We start from the raw sequence: 24,502 nt of genomic DNA, 5'->3' as shown, positions 1-24,502 counted from the left end.
TGCCACTGGACAGTGCACAGCCTCTGCAGGAAGGGAGAGGTATGGAGGCCAAGCTCCCTACTCAAAACTTTTGCATGTTCCTCTTTCGTTTCCTACCAATATGCACAACACTGGTGGACAGCTTCTAACGGTCCTGATTTCTAAATGAGGAGATCAGCACTTAGCCAGATAAGGGCAGATGGCTGCCTTCAGGGACTAGACATCTATATTCTCTTCACTGTATCACACCGTGTTTTTCACTTGGACAAGATGGTTGTCACATCTTTGACTTTCTTACATATTTTTCTTTTCTATGATTTGCAAAATAAGATTCAACCACCATTTCAGATAAGCTAAAATCCAGGTGTTTTGTAATCTGAGACTAGCACATCTCTTTGGAGAGTCAAGAATGGAACCCATGTGTGTTATGTGCATAATACAGGTCTATTGTACTGAACTGAAACACAAAGTCTGCTGAGGATGATATAAAAGGGAATAGGTCAGGGGCAGAATGAAGGGGAGTGTGGGTGGTTGACCCCACAGCAGGAATGAATGAAGTTGTACAGAAGCCTCCATGAGGCAGAAGAGTGAGAGAAGAATTTGCAGCATTTCGAGTCCAGAAATCCAGGTAGAGGTCTTAGAAGGGAGGCTGACACCGTAGCACAAGTGGAGAGATAAGTGGACCCTGATCCAGGGATGAAGGGGTTGGGCAAAGGCCTTTCACAATTATATTAGATGCTGTTCTAGTTTCTTTTCTGTTGCTATTATAAAATACCCCGACCAAAACAACATAGGAGAAAAATGATTTATTTGGCTCACAACTCCATCATGCAGGGAAGTCAAGGCAGCTAGAACTTGAAGCAGCCAGTCACATCACAGCCACAGTCAAGAGTGGAGAGAAACGCATGCAACCTTGTGTGCCTGTGCTCAGCTCACTGTCTTCTTTCTTCCGTAGTTCAGGACCCCCTGCCTGGGGAACGGTGCCTTTCCCAGTAGGCTGAGTCTCCTCATAACAATTATCAGTCAAAACTAGTCCCCACAGACATGGGCACAGGCCAATCTGGTCTCGATAATCCCTCATTGAGACTCTCTTCCCAAGTGATTCTAGGTTGTGTCACGTTCACAATGAACGTTGGCCATAAAGCTAAAGAAGTGGTTTAAAGAGGAAGGTACACTCTTTCAGGTCTGCACCGAAACAGAATTCCGTGGAGGCATCTATACCTACATCTCTATGTCTATGTAGATTTATGACAAGGTATCAACTCACATGGTTATGATGGATGGGCAAGTCCCAAGATTTGCTACCAACAAACCCAGAGATGGGCCGATGGAATAATTAATTTTCAGTCCAAAGGACAGCAGCCTCAACACCCAAGAAAAGTTTCAATTCAAGTCTGCTGGGAGTGAAAAGCTGACGTCCCCGTTTGAGGACAATGAGATGGCAGAAGCTCTCACTTCCTCACCCCATTTTGTTTTTTGAAAGGAATTTCATACATGAGTACTGAATTTACATTATTTCTACCCCTTCCTCTCTCCCTCCTACTCTTCCCACATCCCCATCCCACTCTCTTCTAGTTTTGTAACTTCTTGATTATTGTTGCATACAGAGAGAGAGAGGAAAAAAAGCAGACAGACAGACAGACAGACAAACAGACATGCAGGGAGACTATCTTCCAAGTTCATTTAATGATACTTGTATGTATATGTGTTTATAGCTGGTCACTTGGGATCAAATCACCTATCAGGGAATTTATCCCTGAAGAAAACTGGTTCTCTCTCTCTCTCTCTCTCTCTCTCTCTCTCTCTCTCTCTCTCTCCAGCCATTCATTGGTTGCCTGTAGCTCTTCATCTAGAGGCAGTACCTTGTGAAATAGTCCCCATCCACATGCATCTGTCACTATGCGGGACTTGTTTAAACAGCCATATTGTTGAGATTCCATGGTTCAGCCTCCCTGTCTCGTCTATTAGGCACTCTCTATAGCAGGTGTCCCAATCCTCTGGCTCTTAACAGTTTTCTGCCCCATCTTCTGTGATGTTCCTTGGGCCTTAGTGTAGGCCTTGCATTTCAGATGTATCCACTGGGACTGGGTTCTCCACAGTAACTTACTCTCTACGCTCTGATCAGCTATGAGACTTTGCAATAGTCTCTGTTGCAAAAAGCAACTTCTTTGGTGAGTGGTGAGAGCTATACTTAAGTTTGGGCAGGTGTGGATTTTGTTTCTTTTCAAGTCTTCAAGGGATGAGACCCATGTTCAGGAAGACAGTCTGCCTTACTGTACCCATTCAGGTACAATCTGACCCCCAAGCACTCTCTCAGACATACCTAGAATAATGTTTGAGCAAATATCTGGGCACTCCATGCCACAGTCAAATTGACACTGAAAATGAGCCCTGCACACGGTTATGAGTGAACACTGAATAAATACAAACAGCACCTGAGAATCTGGTATGTGATAGGAAGGAACTACCAAAAGGCAGATTAATGTAGATCACAACAGTATAAAACTGCAAGCAAGAAAAATAAAGTTGATCCAGCATCGCTGGTGTATCTGGGCAAGAGGGCTAGCAGGTGAGCCCCATTCTGAAGGAGACTAGGAGATGGTTAGTTCTGAATTAGACAGACAGTCAGGGGAGGAGGAGCCAGACTAGATTGAGCGATATTCCAGTTACTTTCACCTGCATCCAAGACGGTCTACTCCCTGACTTCCTGGTTCTTGTCCAAAACTGGTCCTTTTGGTGGGCTTCTCACATATACCAGTGGGCCACCTCTGGCAGCAATTTCAATTTTTCTGCCCTTGCTCTACCCAATCAGGTTTCTGCTTTCATATGAGTGAACTAACCAACATGTATCCTGCCCTGTCCAATCCAAAGGGGGAAAGGAGAGCCCAGACCCATCCCATCTCCTACCCTATATAGAATATAAAACTCCAGACTCACCAGGGAGGTAGATTGGGCTCCAGCTCTGGACCCCCTCTCAATACAGGGAGTCTATCTCTTTGCTGTGTGGAGTATTGCTTTTGCTTCAATAAACCTTGGCTGTGTTCTGACTGCAAACTTCTTGTCTTGTCATTCTTTGCCTGACGAAGAAAAAGATCAGAGAACAGACCCTAGGCAGCATCCATGCCAAGCAGTACACAGACCTATATAAACTGAAGTAGCATGAGAGTTGCTTATGTAGTTGACAATTGAGAAGGAAAGCATACTGCATTTCACGCATCCTTTGTCCCATAAAGTTGTACATCACTGTTGAGATGCTTGTGCAAAGATATCATTTGTGCAAAGCTTCCTTAGTGAGTTCTTCTCTGTCCATGCAAGCGCAATGCACACAATCACAAGACATTATAGGAGCCCAGTGCTGGTCCCCAGATACAGCAATGCTGATCCCACCCCCAGTCCAGAGCAAGGTCACTGGGATCAAGGTGACCCTGGCTACCTTTAGAACGGGCTGAGCTAGTTTTTCCCATGAGTTCCATCCATTAGGGGCTGAATATATATATGGAGAGAGAGAGAGAGAGAGAGAGAGAGAGAGAGAGAGAGAGAGACAGAAAGTAATTCAGCATAGTGATAATAGTTTCTAAAACAAGGATACCAAATGGCACCAATTGAGGAAGTGGTTCTCAACTCTGAGTGCATATCAAGGTCACCCAAGAACCTTTCAATACCTGTCAATGCTATTGTGCCACATCCTGAAATTCTGACTCTTCTGCCTGGGCTCAAGCATTATTATAGTTAGAAACACTCCCAAACTATGCCAGCAGCGGGCAAAGTTGAGAGCAACACAGCTAAGGGAAAAAGAAAAATCCAGTCCAATACCTAAAGCATTCGCCACCTAGACATTGGTTTCTCTGAAGTCAGGAAAGAAAAGGAAGGGCCAGAAACAAAAGGGCTGTGAGAGGCCCAAGGTAAATGGCATCAGAGGCTGCCAGTGACTCAGAGGCCAGGGAAATGACTAAAGTGTTTAGCAACACAAAGGCCACCTACCTTGACAAAGCTTTAGTCAGATGATAGGGACAGAAATCAGATGTGGAAGCAGATCTTGCCTGCAATATTCTGAAGCCTGTGAATAAACAGGTGGACGTCAAAGATGCAGCACAGGCTACTGCATGTGGGAGGGTGGGTGCTCCTTTCTGTGCTGACGGGAATTCAGTCTAACAGAAAGGAAGAATTTCATGCAGACCAGAAAGGTATAGTATCTGCAGCTGTGGTGGCCTGACAAAGTCAGAGGAGATGGAATCCAGACAATGAACAGAACCGCAGGCCTTTGACAAGGCAAAGACCCCTCTTCCTTAGAACTAAGATGGAAAATATAGCACTAGTCAAGGCTGTCTTAATTAATTTATTTATTTATATTTATTTATTTATTATTTTCTGGAGCTGAGAACTGAACCCAGGACCTTGAGCTTGCTAGGCAAGCACTCCACCACTGAGCTAAGTCCCCAACCCCTCATGGCTGCCTTTAAATTTAGTAATAGGAAGATAACAGAGTTTCTATCTAATGACTACTATATTTTTTTTTATGAGTGGGATAATAAAACAAATCTTATTTTGCAACCTTGTTCACCCCACTGTCATGAACCTGTTTATATGTCGATAAATATACATCACAATCACCCCTTTGAAAGTGTTGTTAGTATTCTTTCTGTAGCTGACCACTATTTATTGAATCAATATTGTTGGGGTGGGAACACATATGGGTTTTTTTTTTTTCCTATCTTTTTGGCGGTAAACATCTTTTTTACTCACTTCTTTTGTCTTAATTTCCTTAGGATAGATTTCTAAGAATGAGGTTCTTATAAAATCCATTCTTCTTTAATATGTACTTCAGGGTTCTCCAGAGAAACAGAATCAGTAGGATGCATGTAGAGAGACAGAGCAATAAGAGAACATGTATTATAGAAGTGAGTTGATGTGATTATGGAAAATGAAATGCCCCATGATGTGGTGGAAGCTGGTGGTGGTGTTCAATCTGAAGGCTGATAATCAGTGGACGCAATGAGTCTAAGGACCTGAGAATCAGTGGTGACCTCTGATGAAGTTCCAGAGTCTGATGGCTAGAAAGTCATGTTTCTTATGGCCAAAACCAGGAGAACACAGTCAGGGAAAGAGGGTAAACTTGCCTTTCCTCTGGCCTTTCTCTTTCTGGGTGTGCAAGAAACTGGGAGATACCAGCTTGCTAATGACAAAGACTTTTAATTACTCAGACAATTATCTAAATCTCTTCAGAAACATCCAGAAATAATGATTTATCAGTTATCTGGGCATCGTCCAGCCTGCTCAAGCTAACACATGAAATTAACCATCACAGTTATTTATCCACTTTCATTTTCCAATATTTGTATTGTTTCTCTGGTCAACCAGAATTCTTTACAGAAAGCCGTGGATAGAATTTCCCCATTTCTTTCAATATCTTATGCTATGCAAATGTTTGCTTTTGATACAGCTTTATTCTCATGGGCCTCTTTAAATGTACTATGCACTCACAACACATTAAATAATTGGTTGTGCTTCATGTGAAATTTATATTAATTATATGCTTTAAAGTGAAGCTTCTCATTTTTCTGCCAATTGAACTGCCAACAAGGAGCTATTTTGCCAGGCTTGGAAAAAACTACTAGAAAGTGAAAAAAGTATCAGTTTAAATCCACAACAGTGATTCTTACACACACACACACACACACACACACACACACACACACACACACACACTTCTTGTTATCTTCAGTCTTCTGTTTTTGCTGGTCTCGCCTGTATATTTCTTGACTCTCAAAGACTGATCCCGAGTCCTTTAAAGATAGGGCTGGTACCAAACTTGGTTCAAATGCTCTTGGTTCTCCTTTATGCAAAAGCAATTCTCGGTTCTTGACATGACACTCAATCATTGAATCCCTCCCACCCCAAAACTTCAAACATTCCTCTGCAGGACACCATCAACTGTACAGTGTCCATATGAATCACAAGGTGATTAGCTCTTGTTATAAAGTTCTTAGCAGTCAAAGCCACAAGACCCAACATCTGTTTTTCTATGTTGAAGATCAACCATCTTTTAAAATGCAAATCTGATAACATTTCCTTACTGGATCAAGCCCTGCAGTGAATGTCCATTGCTCTTTGGATAGAGAGTCCTCCCTAAAGGGGTCTCCAGAACCCCTCCTGTCTGATACCTGCTCACTGTGCTACCTGAACCACTGTACTGGCTTGTGTTTCTTAATGAAAGTCAAAGTTTGTTCCCTGCTTACAAGGAACATCTCTGTCATTCATCTTTGCCAGGTCAATTATACCTCATCCTTCAGATCCTGATGCAGCCGCTCTCTTCAGAGAAGCTTCCTCTCCTATCCCAGACAGGTAGACGCCCCACTGCTATCTGTTTTCATGGTACCATGTGATCCTCTATTATATAGGCCTTACTTCTGACTAAATCCGTATTTCTATGTTTCTTTGATTAGTGTCTCTTTCTAAAGTATGTTTCATGAAAAATAGAATGCCCCCTGTAGCCTACACCATTAACAATCCACCACCATGTACAGTGTCCAAGAATGTTTGTTCAATGGGTGAGTCAACCAAGGAGTGGCCAATCCTGAGATTAACAGTCTAAAGGAAGTAATGAAGGGTTGGCAAGGAAATGAGCTCATGGTGGGCCACTGGAATACATCCCATCTAGTCAGAACTGGCTGAATGGGGTGGGAGAAATGGCTCAGTAGCTAACAGCACTGACTACTCTTCCAGAGAACCTAGGTTTAGTTCCCAGCACTTACATGGTGGCTAACAACTATCCATAACTCCAGTTCCAAGGAATCCAATGCCCTCTTCTGGCCTTTGCAGGCATTGCACAACATGGTTGCACCCACATACATGCAGGCAAATACTTACACACATAAAATAAAATTAATCAAATAATTAGAAAAAAAGAACTCTCTAAACATGATTGTCCAGAAAGACTTCCATGAACTAAAAGTCTACTGCAACTGAATGTAGCATTCTACGCCAACATGAATCTTATGGGCACACAGGTCATTGTAGTCACTAAAGTTTCAAATAGTTTTAGACTCTTCAAAAGGATAATTAAAACCCACTACTCTAGGTTGGGATGGGGCCCAGTGGTAGAGTGCTGGGCTAGCATGCACAAGGCCCTGGGCTCAATCCTTAGTATTGCAAAAGAAACTGTAGAATAAGAAAGAGTGGGGGGAAAAAAACAACAGCAACAAAACCCCACCAATCTAATACAATGTCTAAACAATAACGAGATCCATGCACAGAAGTAAATCTTATCCCTGGGTCTACAGTTAGTGACCCATATTCACTGCATATTCTACTAAATAATAGTAACAATAATTTATGTCAAACATCGATGCTTCAGTAAGTTCTTGATTCATTGGGAGTCCAGCAGGTCAGATGAACTCTGAAATTCCTGACCTGTCTGTTCAAGAGCCGGCTGGCGGTCCTTCACTGTCCATCCTCACACCCCTTCTTGCATGCACACAGCCGACAACCCTGAAGGCAGCACAGAGCCCAGGGCTCTCATCAGGCCTTCGCCTCTTGTTCTTAACTAATGAAGCCTGGTGGCCTTGTTAAGCCTTGTTTCTACAAGGCCAGACACCTTCTTTTAACAGGATGTACTTGAAAAACAAGATATTTCCCTTTGTACTAGAAACAAATGGTGATTAATGTGCTCATTGTAATTAATCTGTGGTGACAGATTAGCAGTGTGGTGGCAGTTCTTTTGCTGCTCTGGGAGTCTTCCTTGATAGGACAGCTGGTGAGAAGGGACACCAAATTCAATTTGTTTCTCATTTGCATACATATGACAGCCATCTGTGCTAATGGCACTGCAATGTCTCCATTAGACCCAGTGCTAGTGTGTAGCTCTCCCAGGTTCCGGCTAGGCCTGGGAGATGGGCGCTTACAGCATAAATATTTGTAGAAGAAAAAGGGTGGGCCTGATAGGACACAACCAACCATCCCACCCTTCACCAAAGGTTAAACATTAAACACAGGGAGAGAATCCTCTCCTCTATAGGAGACAAGCTTCCTCAGAGAAACCCACCTCCCTCCATTGACAAGTCTTACCCCCTTTCCGCCAAAGAACCAATTGCATTACTATAGTCTATTTCTTCTCATCCATTCTCTCAAACCCGTTTCACTTCAATGGAGACCATTTTTTTCCTAAGTGGTCCATTCGTTCCAAAAATACTCAACAACTATCTGCAAATCCCAGGCACTATTCTAGGTAGAAGAGAAAACAGCATTTTGTGCTATGGACTTCACATGGAGTGGTCAATGACAAAAAACAAGCAAGGACAACTTCATGCAGTGGTAGAGCCCAAGCAGAGAGTCAGGCAGGGTGCAAGGCAGTGTAGAAGAGAGGGCAAAGGACGGCTGAGTCAGATTTGGGGAGAGAAGTCTTCTCTCAATGCAGCATTTAAACTGCTATCTGAATGATAAGAAGGAGTCAGTCTACAAACACCAAAGGACACACATTATTCCAATGAATGGAAGTAGCTAAGACCAGGGCCTTAGAGGGAGCTCCATATGTGAGGGAGAGGAAGGGGGCCAGAGTGGCTGGAGGGGATATGAGGAGGTGAGGGCAGTGTCTCCATGACTTTGCTAGAACTGTCATTGCAAAGTACTACAAACAACACGTCCTAACCTAGTACAACAGAAAATCTAAGTTGTGTCTGAGTTTGGGAGCCTCACAGTCCCAAATCCCAAGTGGCAGCAGGCTGAAAACTGCAGGTAGTCTGTCCTTGCTTGTTCTGCCTCCTTGCTTGCTGAAAATCTCTGGTGGACCATGACCTAGGGACGTATCACTCCTGTCTCTGGCTCTGTCTCACATGACTAACTTCTCCTTGTGTGTCACTATGTTCTTCTCTCAATGAAACCAGCCTTAGCAGATGAAGCAGTTCAAGATCATCAAGGTTTGAAAGCCAGGCAAGGCAAGCAGAGGTCACAGGGCAGGAGCGATGGATGACGGAACGATTTGCCACCAGGAAATGGCATTATCAAAGTTACATGTTGGAGTTATATAGAGATTGTATGGGAACAGGCAAAGAGGAAAAGGTGAAGGTCAGTCATTCAGAAAGCTGTCTTTGAGACTCACCTGTTCTGTTCCGGTGTCCTAGTCTAAGGACCAAAAAGTGGAAACAGAGGAAGAAAAAGTTTTGAATACTTAAAAGACAGAATCCACAAATGATAGTAGATTGGATGTGAGTATTTGGAAAATGAGAAGAAGCATGTTTTGTCATAAATAGTTGGCAGTATGATGCTTATTTATTGGAAGAGAGACCTGTTGGTGGTGGGGTAGGAACAATGTTTGAGAGACAAAATAAAATGTTCCATTTGGGACACATTAAATTTAAGACAGCCATTAAGATGTACACGACACTGTTTGAATGAAGGGCTGGGATCAGCACAGGTATGTGGAAGCAATCATCTGGAAGAGATCTCTTGAAGTCCGTGGCTCTGGATGAGGGTCCTCCTTAGGGGGCAGGTACAAAAAAGATAAGAAGAGGCGTAGAAAGAAGTTCTCAGCCCCTAATCCCAAGGAGCCTTGGAACCTTCATTTCTTCTCCTCACTGTACCTTTGCAAGAGGTCATTGTGTCCCATGTGGCCTTCCCTATTTTGAATGGACTTAGCTTAGTGACATGTTATGTGGGGGGACAGGTTCAGCTGTCCCTCTGACTGATGCTACATTGTATCTATATTTAATCTCTGTTTGCCTTTGTCCTGTTTCCCCCTAATGAAGCAAGGAAAGATGCATATCCAACTTCTGCACTATTGATTCTGGGGAGGGACGGCTCTTCACTAAGGACTGTCCTGTGTATGCTTGATTGCATGCCTGGCCTCTACTCACTAGGTGCCAGCAGTATCCCCAGTCATGCCACTTAGAAATCCTCTTCCCCAACACTGGGAAGGAGGAGGTGGTGAAATGACTATGTTGCAAACCATTGGCATAGACATGGCAAGGCTCTGGCTGCAGAAGTGGAATTCATTAAATCTTTGCCATTGGTGATGTTGACCCTCATAACACGGCACACAGCTTCTTTCTACATTCCTCTATCCACTAGGAGATAAGACTCCTGAAAACCTTATAAAGCAGCTTTAGAATTTCTCACGAGTCTCTGGCCAGGCCTCCAGACCCCATACTTCCTTCTTCAGGATGGAAGATAAATGTGTAAGGAACCAGAATGAAGTGTGAGAGGGGGCTGGTAAACAAATGGCAAAGTTAAACAACAGCTGAATTAAAAGAGCCCTTCCACAGTCAAAGCCTGGTTTGATAAGATAGGGGAAGTTATTACCTAAGAAAAATTGCTACCACACATTCCAGTGACTTTGTATCCTGAGGAAAAAGTCATCGTTCACACAACAGATGTCCTTTTAAAATTTTATCAAGCAGAAAAATAGAAGAGGAAGAATGCAAACCGGACCATTAAAATGTAATCTAGAGTCTACAAATTAGTACCATGATGGCATAATCAGGCTGAAATGACATGAAATCAAATGATACGTAATGTCCTTATGGTGTGCCATAGCCCCAGACCCAGAAAGTTTAGAATAAGCAGGAGGCATGCCTGCCACATGGCAACAGAGCCTCAGACACTGTGCCAGCTCTGTATTCCTGGGGTGTCACGTGCATTTGCAAATCAGCCTCTTTGGAGGCCTTCCTTTGGCCCAAAACCAATCATGATCCCCAAACAGAATCACCTTTGCTATTGAGAAGAAAAACAGAGAAATCAAGACCAAGGTAAAGGAAACCCTTCTCTCTAAAGCCAAAGTCCTGGTCCACTGGCTGCTTGTTGCTCCTGAGCCCCACCCAGGTCCTGAGAGGTCTCCCAAGGTAGAGATGAAAAGATGGGCTAAATCTGCTTCCCTGTGAGGAGTCTTGGGTTAAGCCTGATGCTTTGGAGACATGAATTCAAAAGAAAAGAAAAATTGGAAAGGAAAAGAGAGTCTAACCAAGGGATCATGAGAAAGCCTTGTATGACCAATTGGAAGTGCACTGCTTATTCATAACAGCCTAGCAAACCACCCCAAAATACAGTGCGTTAAGAAAGAGCAGCGTGCTGCTCCTCAGGCTACAGCTCAAATGGGAGGTTGCACTTCTTCCGGCGTTGACTGGTGTGTTAGAATACACGCATTCATGTAGTTGACTGTCAGGTGGAAACTCCACTGTCATACCCAAGTTTCAAAAGGCTATGGGTGGAGGTCTTTGGTTCTCCTCCAGGGGGCACCTTTCTGTAGCGATCCTTGATCTTCCTCACAACGGCATTGCCTTTGTAAAACTCATTCAAGAGAAGGGAGCAAAAATACCAGTCTCTTAAGGCTTGAGCTTGAAAATACGCAGTTTTGCTTTTTATTGATTGTAGCGATCACAGGGTCACCCTATACTCAAGGGAGAAAGCAATAAGCTCCAGTTCTTCATACAAGAAACAGCATGGGGGACACCATCTTTGGACAGTGACAGTGATAATGGACTTGGCGGTTGGACCACGCCTCACTGCCCTAGGGTTCTTCTGTGCTCTGGATCCATGCTCACGCTTTTCCAAATTATTGTCAATATTAGTAAAGCAAAGGATGGAAAAGAGAGAAAGCTTGCCCTCCTATAATTCTATATCCATGTTCTTGTACACAGTATATACCCAAATGAACTTAGGGACATCAGGGGGCCAGAGACAGTGATGCTTTCTACCATCTTTTTGCTTTGAATACCAATTATTCCCTATCCTTGAATTCTTTGTTTTCCTATAATAAGGAGAAATATAGAAAATGTTCAAGATTGGTTGCATAAATCCAATTCTCATTTCATCTTTAGACATCAAGCAATTAGTACACAAATGAACAATTGACTTTTTAAAAATATCTGCTTCATAGGACTAATCTAGAAATTAAATACAAGAGCATGAGATTGCTTTCAATGCTAACAATAATCAAAATGTTGAATGATGAAGATGATGGTTAAGACAGCTAAGCCTGGGGTCTGATGTAGTAGGTGTTTCATGAATCCCGGTTAATACTGTTGAATAGAAACACATTTAGAGTATGTATCAGGAGGGGAAAGGATGAGTCTATTTTAATGGGAAGAGAGGAATGTAAGGACTAAGAAGCTTAGGGTCAGGAGAAGGGCGAGGCTCACAATGCCTCAAGAAACATTTGACAGAGCTATCTTTAATACCAAATTATCAGAGACAGTTTGGGGATTTTCACTGGCACAGAAATGCATTTCCCTTGGGCTCTGAAATAAATATTCGTAAGGCTAAAGTTCAATTCATTAATCTTGCCATTTTGTCTGTTGGTTTGAACATACAGATGCCCCATTGTTAAGGCAATTTTAGGAAGGATGAAAAACAGGAGACCATGAAAAAGTAAATAATCCCACCCACTTCAAAACTGTCACAAGGGTGGGGTGTGGAAAAACAAAATTTTTAATGTAATTTTCTGTTTTCAAAACTTGTAATCAAAATAGTAAATGTGTACCTTGGTTCTGTTGCTTTTCAGGGTTTGTTTATGAAACTTGCTTTGTAACTGGCATTTGATCAAATTTTCATTTCCAAACAGATTTTTAGTTTGTTAAGTTAGCCAAAACCTATCAGGCAAAAGTACTGAGCTCTTCCCCTGTCCTCGTCTTCCCATGCTATCCAATGGCTCCCCTCTGACCCAGCATTCCCCCCAGCCTCCCTGAGAACCTGGTGAAGCCTCATCCCCAGAAGGACTGAAACCAAAGAAAAAAACAGACTTCCACTTGGTGTTAATGAGGCCAAGGTCAGAAATTTTGATTAAAGTCACCCTTTGACTCAGCATCAATCTTGTTTCATTGCTAAGATGCCTCACCATTTTGATGAGAACGGCTTAACCTGGAAATGGCCTGCTGTCCTGGAGACCTTCTGGAGTAAAGGGCATACCTTGGGAAAGAGTGACTGTGGTACTTTGGATGAAAATGGCCCCCATAGGCTCCAAGTATTTGGAATTTTGTCCCCAGTTTGTGGCGCTCTCAGTTTGGGAGGTCTTAGAAGATGTGGCTATCCTGGAAGAAGCACATCACTGGGGTGGGCTTAGAAAGTTCTTAAGCCTTGCCGGATCTCAAGTTGCTCTCTTGCTTCCTGTGCCTGCTAGAAGATGTAGAGCCTAGCTTCCGTTCCTCCTCCAGCCGCCTCTGCCACCATGCCTCCCTGCCATGTGGACTCCGGCCCCTTTGGAACCATAAGCTCAAATAAACTCTTCCTTTTATAAGTTGGTCAGTGTTTCTACCATAGCAACAGAAAAGTAACTAATACAGTGGTCTTGTTAAAGATCACTTCTGCAGACAGCAGGAGCATAAAGAAGGTAAAACCTGTGTGTTCACTACCTGCCTGTGGGGATTGTGGCAGGAAGACTTCAAGGTGGTCCCTCCAACTCTGACCTCCTAATGTTCATGCTTTTGTGCCATTCTCTCTTCTTGAGTGTGTGTAGAAAGTGAAGGGAACTGGTAACCTGGGGGGTCAGAAGTAGCTTCTTTACTCAACGTCTACAGGTAAAAACACAACCTGGGTAGTTAACTACTCCTTTTAAGGCACAAGGAAAAAGAACCAACTGAGCACTGCCTGTGCCACTAACTTGTACTAACATCTTTTTTTTTAATATTTTATTTGTTATTTTATATGCATGACTGCCTTGCCTACATGTATGTGAGTGCCTGTGGAGGTCAGAATAGAGTGTCGGACCCCCTGGAATTGGAGTTACGGATGACCGTCAGCCACGAAATAGGTGCTAAGATTTGAACCCAGGTCCTTTGCAACAGTAGCCAGAGCTCTTAACCCCTGAGCCATCTCTCCAGCCCATGCATTAACATCTTATGCCACAATAGAAAACCAATGCAGGGTGCTCTGCTGGGTAGTAGACATCTCAAGCCTTATATAATCTGTCATGAAGGCACCTCTGACCATCTTACCCATCTTAAAAATTCCCAAATGATTCTACATATTTTCTCACCTCGACATCACTGTCACCTTCAACCAAAATGTTTTTTCTCCTGTCTCTGCCACCTGTCTCCGGATGACTTCATTCATCATTTCATATTTATCAAACACTAAAACTCAATCATGTTACTCAAATTATTTGATGTTTTCACATCATATTAACATATCTACAATCCCATGCTCAGCCAAAATATTTAAGATGTATAAATAAACATTCAATCACAATTATGAAGTTTACAGAAAGAAAGCATTCTGGGAATACTTTAACATTCTCATTTTATAAATAAGTCTTTGTATGTATCTCTGTCTCTCTCTCTCTCTCTCTGTCTCTCTCTCTCTCTCTTCTCTCTCTCTCTCTCATACACAAACCATAAAGTTATACATTAGACCCAGACAAAGATCAAGTAGCAAATGAGAACAGGAAAACAGGTTCTAATACTCCTTACCCTAAGAATGTACTATACTCTTTAGCATGAAGTCCAGTGAGGTAAGATATCTTCTTCCTCTCTTCTAAGAGTACCATGCTAGCCTCTGCTCCTTGAAGAGGGCATCCCCTGGAGAGACAGAACAAACATATTAGCTCAACTCTTCATTGTCTTAACAAAGTCAGATAAATCATCCAAGAGGCCCCACCCTCATGAGCTCTTTTAATTACCTCCCAAAAGCTCTGTTTCCCAAATGAAAGGGAGTCAGAGAGTACTTCAGTATCCCAAATTTGCATCAGTTACCACAAAGACTCCTTCCTCCTTCAAGTGATCTCTGAGGGTAGGCAGGTCATCACCACATGTAAACTTTGTGCCACCGTTGTTCTACGAGGTATGACTGTATCCCTAAGATCCCCAGGTCCACAGTAAAGTATGAAAAGTGTTTTTCTAGCTGCATTTCCTTAGATCCAACCAACTGATACCCCTACACTCTTCCTAAAAATATGTATAAAGTTCTCCATGAAATCCAAGTCTAAAAGCTGACCAGAAAAAAAGAATAAAAATAAGTACTGGGATAAGACACCTGAGTTTTAACCTTCCACCTGAGCCTTTGGCATCTCAGCTCATATGTTGTTGGTCCCCAGCTCATGGGACCATTAGGAGGTGGTCAAACCCTTAGGTCCTAGTAGAAAGAAGTAAGGACCCTATGGGGTTCCCTTGAAGGGGAGACTGGGACCCTAGTCCTGCCTCCCCTCTGTTCTTTCACTATGAGATGAGTGGCTTTGCCTCTGCCACATGCTCTCCACCATGATGCTCTGCTTTGGCACAGTACAAAGTGATCGAGCCAGGAGACCAGGGACTGAAAGTTTCTAAACCATGAACCAAAGTAAACCTTTTCTCTTTATAAATTTTTCAAGAATTTTGTCATAAAAACTGAATGCCAGTATATCTTTTGAATTTTCAAATCACCTAACAAGTCTGGCAGTCAGCTTTTTCAGGAATGTTTGTTGTTATGTTTGTTTTCCTTATGAATTTAGGAGGGAAGACAAACTAGAAAATTAGAATCCTTTTCCTAGTTGATATCCCATGACATGTGAATCCGATTAGCTACAATTATGCAGGCAAAGCTTGTGCACAGAACTACCATGCCTGGTGGATAATTATGACAGCAATATTTTCAAATCTATCTGTAATTCTGTTTGGGAATTTGAATGATTTGAGCTTTGTGCCTGTAGCCTATAATATCACGAGAGACCTGTCACAGAACTGTAACCTTGTAACTCACTTACCTGTTGATGTTCAAAGATATACATACATAATTTTAATGGTTCCCATTAAATAATACCTTCCATTATAGCACTATTTCCACTCAGTTGTAACTTTATGAAAAATTCCCCTATTGGCTCATATTTTCCAGACTTAATCACACTCTTGAGGTGAATTCTTTCAATTAAACTACACTTAAGCCAATTTTGAGCTCTTTGAGTGAAGGGGACAAAAACACATGCCAGACTCTTAACTGTCCAGCAGGTTCCTTTTTAAAATGTTTATTTAACACACTAACAGTCACACTTTACGAGCAGGCTGGCCTGCCTTACATCTCAGCTTTCCCAAAGGTGGAGGCAGAGCTGGTTTTCTGCTGGGAATTTCTGATAACTGTCCTGATTATCTCCTTTTCCCTGGGAATACAGAGCAGCCACATTGCTGGGAGGCTGAAATTTCCTGAAGAAAATTTCAATTAAAGCTTTGCCTCCCCTCCATATAACTGTGGCAGAGTTTTCCACTTGGGAACTACTGAGGAGTAAGACATTTGGGTTATTGATCCAGCGTGAACCATATAGAACTATAGAATAGGAGGGTAGGTTATTACCACTCTTTTGAATCACCTCCAGTTATTGTTTTTAAACTTTATTCTGTAACAACAGCCTCTTCGACTGTGTTATTTCTAGAGGAAAGCAAGCTCTGACTTCTCTCTCAGAACAATTGGCATGCAATGCCTTCTGGCTTTCGGTCCTGCCTGGTCCTCTGGCTCCTTTTTCTAGCACATGCTTTCTATTCATGCTGGACATCTTCATCTAGATAATTGGTTGCAGGAAGGCCGCCAGAGTATACACAGCCGTCCTGGGAGAGACACGGCCAGCCAAGGGCATGACACCAGTGAGTTCTTTGCTGGCTTTCTTATGTCCAAACTTTGAAGCCAGTTGACAGCTGATTGAGACTTTCTTGTGGATTCTAAAAAGGTCTCCTCAGTGCAGTTGTGCAGAAAGGATGAACAGCTCTCCTAGAGCTTAACTGCCCCTTTCCCTAGCCAAAGTTTTCTCACATATAAAGGAGAACATTTGGGAGGATCTCTGACCAGGTAGAAAATGGTCTCCTGTGGGCAACCAAGATGCCTTTAGCCACTGACTTCTTCACTTTGCCAGATCGTAGCTCCGCCTCCTCCTCCTTAGGGAAGCCTCTCCTCTGCCTTCTTGGTAGAGGCCCCTTTGCTGTCGGTGTAATACTGACATTGTGCTTTCACTCCTAGAATGTACTTACTGCTTCCTGACAATCTGCCCATGCTATCCTTGCTATCTGGTGCCCTTTAGACACCCCTGTTTTTCTAGTGAACTCCTAGCTATCATTTAAATTTTAGTTTGTTTCTTTATGGAACCCACACTACTTTTCCCAGCCTCTATGAATGTGTTTTCTCAGTCCACCATATACCTTCCTAGTCATCTCACATTGACTTGTGTGATTTCTTTTATCAGTAATTCCTTCTATGCCAGTCCCATGAATATCTAAGGGGCATACACAATACCTGACATCATGCTAAACACAGAATATGTGCTCAGTCATTATTTCTTAGATAAACATAAATGAATGAACATCTTTCAAATTTTCCAGGGGGAAGTAAATGTCCTGAGCCCAGGCCAGCTCTGCCAAAGTGCCCTGGCATAACAAAAACTCGTCTGGAATTTATGGTGTTGTTTTAACCTTGATGTGTAATGAGTGAGTGGACAGGGGAAATAGCCTAATAGGGGACCTGAAAAAATTCTCAGTGAAGGTCAGAATCCGAACCATAACACTGTAAACCCAGAGTAGACCTTCCAGACCATTCCTGCCTTTTATAGATGTAGTCAATGAGGCCCAAGATTCCTCTGTAGCTCCCCAAAGACTCTCCCCTTCTTCCCCACCTGCTCTACTGCTCTTATAAAGTGACTGCCCTTATAAACATTGACTAGAAGGCAGAGAGCATATCAGGAACTGGAGCCCCAACTGAAGGAAGGGGGTGACACAGACATCTTCACCATGGCATTCCCAAGCGGACAGTGCCCATCTTTTCCATAGTCCTTAATAACACTCTTGTTTTCTAATCTAAACAAAACAGGTCAGAGGGATCTACCTAAATATCAGTCATTCTGTCATCATAGCGGAATGACTTAATAGTGTGAGAGCCTGAGCCAGGATCCTCAGCAAACATTCCACCTGTGCCATTTATAAGTGGGTTCATGAAATTGCCTAACCTTTCTACGGCTGTTTTCATGACTATAATAGGGGAATAATTTAGTTTATCTCTGAAAATTACAGTGAGGTGAAGATGAGAGTGATTTACATTTACCTGTGCATAGCATGTAGGAAATGCTTGCTTGGACCAGCGTTGCTCAATAATCAGTATGCATGTGTCGAGAGCTCTCTAAATGTTTATTTGGAACTAAGGTAGATACTGGAGGAGTACATTATAGGTGGAGAAGAAAGAAAAATTTAATAATTGGGAGAATCGCATATTGGACTGATACGTAGGAAATATTAGTTATAAAATAAAAGTATGAAGAAAACATCATTAGAATGGGAGCAGAGATTTGATTACTTTCAGATAAGTAAAGTCAAGAGAGCCTATTTGAAGGTATGGCATGAGAACTGAAGGAGCCCATCAGAACTGATAAACACACAGTGGGGCTCTCCTTGTCCCCAGTGTAGTGAGAAGTTTATGGAAGCTTCGAGTGGAAGTGAGACAAGATTTGGGGTACGGTTTTGAAGGACTCTCTGGCTACTATGTGAAGAATGGGTTTTAACGGGCCATGAGTAGAAGCAGAGGGACCCGTTGAAAGAATCTTCAGAGATGGTTGGGAGGCAGGCTGAACCACAGGAATTGAGGAGGTGGGGATGGGTGGAGGGAAAGGAGAAGGCAGTCAGGATGTATTTTACAGGGAGAAACAATGGGTGATAGAAAAGATGCACTCATGGAAGACGAGTCTAGGCTTGTTGGGGGTCCCTGCTGCTAAGGTTGCAGTCCTCCATGTCCGGATAGCTCTAAGGGGTTCGGCGCTATATGGAAGGACTCCCTTTCTCAGCAGGAGCCTCCTGCTCTCTGCCTGACTTACCTGGAAAGTGCCACCAAGCAAAGATGCCTGACCTTATTTGGAACATGACCTTTGGCATAGTTACCTGAAATAAAACTACCCCCAGGTTTTTTCCATATGATAATTAGGCATTGCCCTATAGTCGGATGATAGGATCCCCCTGCCACATGTAAATAAAGCATACTATGAGCACCTATCAGCTGAAGCTTTGGCTGCTGCCTCCACACTATATTTTCCCTGACCCCCACTGAATAACAGAGCTGTATCACTGAATCTGCCTCCCCGGAAGGGCTTTCTTCCGTCAGTGCTCACTGGCCGTCCTGACCCCATTTCTCTCTTCTGCTCCCTTTGTCCTCGTGGACCAGTGGCCAATGACCCATGAGGGGAGGGAGAGACCCCACATAGGCTTCTTTCTTAAACAACTGGGAATGTAACACATATTGGGGTACAAAGAGGACAGACCCTGAGACCACAGGTGTTTGCTTTGGCTTTACAATGGTGGCAGGCATATCAGATTTGGCATCTAGAATTCTGTCAGCTAATAACATAGAACCCTCTGAACAGTTTTAAGAACAGAGAAAATATGAATTTAACTGAGTAAAGTCCAGAGTCCTTTAGAAGAAGGAAAGTGCATTACTTTTCCTCTACTATTGCTGTGTCTTTCAGGACCTAAAGTCACTGTCTTTGCAGATAGAGTCCTCCTGTATATTCCCTGGGAACCAATTTAACTGCATCCTCTCTCTGCTTCTTTTTTTTTTTTTTTTTTTTTTTTTTTAAGTTTGAGTCAAGCAGGAAAAAAAAAATATCAAAAGCTTCATGAAGAACCAGTGTGGTGCCTTTATTAGGGAAATCAGTCATGTCAGATGCACTGTTAGGAAAAAAATGTGAGTATACCTTGAAAAAATAATTAAATTTCTCTTATTTTAGTATACTAGGCAATAAAAATCTAAAGACAATTCTATGTCACTTTTATATAAGCTTTTATTTTTAGTGTAAATCAAGGGAAAAAAAGAGAGGAGACATAAGACCAGGAGTCTTAGATACCAATCTCAACTAAACCATTAAAAGTCACTGTCTTTGGTTGGTTTACCTGAGAACAAAAACAAAAACAAAAAAGCCAGAGGAATTGGACTCTGTGCTCTTTCCAGATTTAATGGTCCATCAAATATTGGCCAGCATGAGGCACACTTTGCACTCACCAGAGTGGCAGCCATCCATGCATTTGCATTTCCTGATCTTTGCTTCCCTGATGCTCTGCCTCACTCCTTGTGAAATAGCCCATCATCTGATAGTCAGCTTGAGAGCTCTTTCTGTAAACTTAAACTCATCAGAATTTGCAATGAATTTTGGAGCCAAGAAACATTGTGTTTCTGAATCAAGCCTCTGTATAAACTTTGTCTTAGATCACAGGTCTTAGAGAGGACTCTTTTTAACTAAGAACCTCTCAAGTCAGTCCGGTTTTGTTTCACTTTGGGTGGATGCTGTAAAGGGACTACACTATGTGGAATGTGATGGTAATGTAACACCTGGTAAAATTCCTTCATGATAAGTATTTGGATTTGATTTGCAAGGCAAAAACCATGGATAAAAAATGATGGGCAATAAGACAAAGAAAAACAGGGTGAGGGGCTCTTTGTGTTGTTCCTGCCTTGGCCTCTCAACAACCTGTAGAATCCTTCTGTGCTCCATCCATCAAATTCAGTTTCCTCAACTGCACAGTTCTGGGGTTAGGTCATATCTCTGAAGTCTCTTTTGGCTTGAAGAGCCCGTGAGCAACTGGGGCACCCCAGATGTCTGTGGACAGAGGGTAAGAGAGCATCATTTTACTCCATTACTAGAGCCGACAGAGTCTACTCATTCCCTCTAGGAAAGCCTCAAGTAAGGAGTGGAGGAGCTGAGCCTGAAGCCTGTTGAGGCTCTAATGAAGGACTTCGCCTTTCCCTGGAGATTTCCCCTGGGTCTTTGAGTCATGGCCAGGACAGGTGGCAGTCACAGGGAAGTGGTGATTAGTAAGGCACAATGAGGTGGAACTTGCAGGCGACATATTTACTTTGTCCTTCTCTGCAACAGGAGAGTGAACAGATGGAATCTTAGACCTCTACCAATATTTTATTAACTTAACCTTGAATGTGCAGAGATGCAGAAACCTAAACCTTTGCTATCAAAAGTATCATTTATTACTGCTTCTCCTCCTAAAATATGAAGAAAAAAATAAACTTTTCTGTCCCTGAAAACACAACCAGAGCAAGGAAAAGGGAGGCTTCTTGTTGGAGCTCTGTAAAATGGGAAATAATAGCCAGTAATCTGCTCAATGAAACCTCTCTCCTGTGAAGTACATAATGTTTTGGCAATTATGATTGCAGTTAACAATGTCAGCAGCCACCAGTGCCCTGGAAATGCTTCAGGTAGAAGCAGATGATGATGGCTTTATTAGGAAGTATCCGATGTCCCCAACCAGAGCCCAGACTGTCTTTTTTAGTATTCTGCAGTTTTGTCCATTCGTTACCAAAAATGCCTGATGAGTGTGATATGGTCAGGGGCTCTGTTGAGCAGGGGGCAAGGTGATGACAGGACAGCTCCACTAGCACCATCTCCACGGCTTGTGCAAATGTTGAGTCCCTTTTGCGTTTTTCAAGTTCTTCCTTAATGTGGGCTGAATCAATGAACCTAAACTACTTCACTCTACCCACCGTTTCATGTTCTAGCCCACTTGGTTTACACAGCAGCACCAGCACATGTGTGGAGGCAGCCACTGTCCACTTCTGCCTTTTCACTTCTTCATGTCTACCATGTGATAGATTTCTCTCCTACTCACCTCTCTAATTCCCACCCAGATTTCAAGTCTCAACACAAAGAGCTCTTCTCTGACAAGTGCTTCAGAAATACAGGGTTGAATCTGACACTGCCTTTCGTCAGGGCCTTATAGCCTTAACCACACATCAAAGCCATCAGACTTTGGCACCCATTTCTTTCTCACTTGCTGTGTGCTGGTTGGTTATCATATACCGGATTTACTCTTCTCCTGGTTCATTTGCTCTGCTCTTGAATCCACACTGTCTGGTCTCTCGATTGTTATGATTTTATAATACACCTTGCTATCTAGTATAACACAATTCCTGAATTATTTTTCTTTAAAAATTTCTTGATTATTTTGGGTCTTTTCAGTTTCTTGACAAGTTAATAAGTTTAGGCCTCAAAAGTTAGAATACATTTGGAGATTATCAACACCTTTAACATAGTGAATCTTTTTTGGTTTGGTTTGGTTATTTTTGAGATAGGGTCTTACTATATAGCCCCTGCTTGCCTGGAACTCTTTATGTAGATGAGGCTGGCCTTAAACTCACAGAGATCTCCCTGCTTCTTCCTCCCCGATGCTGGAATTAAAGGTGCGAGCTACCATGCATTACACCACACTAAGTTTTGTGTGATAGATCTTACTATTAAAAATATGGTGGCCAGAAACTACCGCCACCATCTTGAAGATGGGAGACAGGCGATCCCTGTGGTGTTTCTGCTAATGCAACAACAAACAAGTTACAGTAGTTACTTCCCTGGTGACATAATCACCACTGTAACTGCTGACTAAACCTGCCAAAGCAGTGAGTGTCAGCAACGGCACTGGGACCTCCTTCACCTGCCTCCTGGGCGGCAGAGGGGAAGTGAGGAGGGCCAGAAAGATGGCACAGTCCTGTTCTGCTTACGGCCACAAAAACCTACACAACAGGTAAGTCTGTGTTTTCCCCCAAGTTTCCTCTGACTCGTCCCAGTCTTTGTAAGCAATGGGAAGCAGCTGTCAGAAGAAAAAACTTTAAGCAGTATTTGTTCAGAGCACTTTACTCCACACTGCTTTAAGAGAGAGTACAAGGTACCGAAAGAGACTGCTATACCTACGGTGTTTCTTTGTACTGAGCCACACGATAAGAAGGAAGGACTTCTGGAGCCCCAAGAACAACTTCCCTCTTGTTAAGTTCCCGACACACTCCTAAAGTGGTGGTGCAGCTCCCAATATTCTAAAATGGCAGATCCAAACTTAGCCTTTGAAAGTCCCTCCGCTTATTGGGAGACCAACCAATACCAAGCTAAACTGCCCAGTCCACATCATGGAAAGTTACCCAAGCACCTAACTGCATATAAAAGATGTCTGACTTCCACTACTGACTACTGTCCAGAGGTAGTCCAGCGGTTTGACCCCCCCCATAAGCTGCTGTCCCCCATAGAACTGTCTTGGTCAGTGGTCTTTGCTGCTCACTTCCATACACCTATCATCCTTCATCTCCCACTTCCCAGGTTGATACTGCTATTGGGTTGCTAAGGCCTCTCTTCTTCAGACCCCTGAAAGACTGATTGCTGTGACCACAACTATACTGTGGAGGATACAATGCGCCAGAGGTAGAGGATTCATCAGCTAGAACAGCAGGTTAAAAAGCTCAGGAAGAGGCTCAAGATTGCCCAGACGGAAAAGACAACTTGAAAAGTTAAAGGGTTTGTGCACTTTCAGGAAGAGAAAGATAGGGTATCAGAAGGGGGTTACGTGAGTCCACCAAATGACTTCTTTGAAATTGTGGAAGTACCAGCATAAAAAATGAAATGTATTGCTTTTTAGTGGGACAAGATCACATATCCTGTTTTAATCAATATGCAGGAGTTTTCGTTTGAAAAAAAAAAATTACTCATATAAAAAAATCAGAATTTTTTGAGAAATAAATTAGATATATACTGTAAAATTATACTTTTTGTAATTTCAGAGTTTTTACATTTTAACAAAAGATTTTTTTTTAAGTATCCTTAGACTTCCAGTATAATGTTGGTTCAAGATTGTGGATTTTTTTCCTTTGAGTATTTATAGAAATAATACAAAAATGAAAAGTAGAAAGACTAACAAGACAACAAACAGTTAAGATTTAAGTTTAGAAATTAAAATTAATGCCCTTTATTGAGAAAAATTGCTACAGTCTAAACCAGAAGTATAGGTGAGATCATAAGACAGCCTCTCAGAGTACAGAAATGTCCATATGCGTTTGTATTTATAGCCAGGGATTTGTTCATTTTTCTGAGTCATTTGCCAAAGATAAATGGTCAATATTTGAGGAAAAAAAGGATTTGTCTGTCTTCAAAAGAGAAAATGAAGTCATTCCATAATTAATAATTTCATAGAGTGAATTTTAAAACGTCTTTTTTCTCCATAGCATTATAAAATTGGAAGTGTATCTTACTGAAAGACATGCTTCAAAATGATGCATTGTTATCGGTGAAGTGAAAATTGGGAGCTGGGCTGGTGAAATGGCTGACCCAGGCTCCCTGGAACCCACGTAAAGGTAAATGGAAAAAGATCAGCCCACGGTTGCCCTCTGACCTCTACACTCGTGCTGTGGCATTTGTACGCAGGTCCACAACTTCTTTAAACAATTTTAATAGAGTTTGGTTTGTATCATACTGTGGTAATGTTGCCCATAACTGTTCTAGTCAAGATGTAGCATAAAAATTATTTTTTTTATTTTTAACTTGTTAGAAATTATATTCAATTTACTTAAATTGATTTATATTCAAGAGCAATCCAATATGTCATGCTTATTTTATTAAATGCTAAGACTTAAATATTGCAGTTTCTTTTCACACTGTGGATTGTGTTCTGGCTTTGTGAGAAACATATTTGAAATTAAATTAACGTTCGTAGTGGACAAATATCTCTATAAGATTTATCTGTTTAGACTTAAAACAACCATATTATTTTATATTTCAGAGTACACTGTAGTTGAAGAATAATAGACCTTTTAAGACAGTATTAGAGGTGTGATGTTCAAGTAAAAA

At 42.2% G+C, this 24,502-nt stretch overlaps 1 pseudogene; it reads left to right on the top strand.

Moving 5' to 3' along the window:
• Positions 1–22,371: 22,371 nt before the first annotated feature.
• Positions 22,372–23,273, top strand: LOC103752047 (annotated as a pseudogene).
• The last annotated feature ends 1,229 nt before the right edge of the window (positions 23,274–24,502 follow it).

Source organism: Nannospalax galili, unplaced genomic scaffold (genome assembly GCF_000622305.1).
Source record: "Nannospalax galili isolate Female #2095 unplaced genomic scaffold, S.galili_v1.0 scaffold146, whole genome shotgun sequence".
Lineage (NCBI taxonomy): Eukaryota > Metazoa > Chordata > Mammalia > Rodentia > Spalacidae > Nannospalax > Nannospalax galili.
This window is presented reverse-complemented; position numbering and strand designations above follow the sequence as displayed.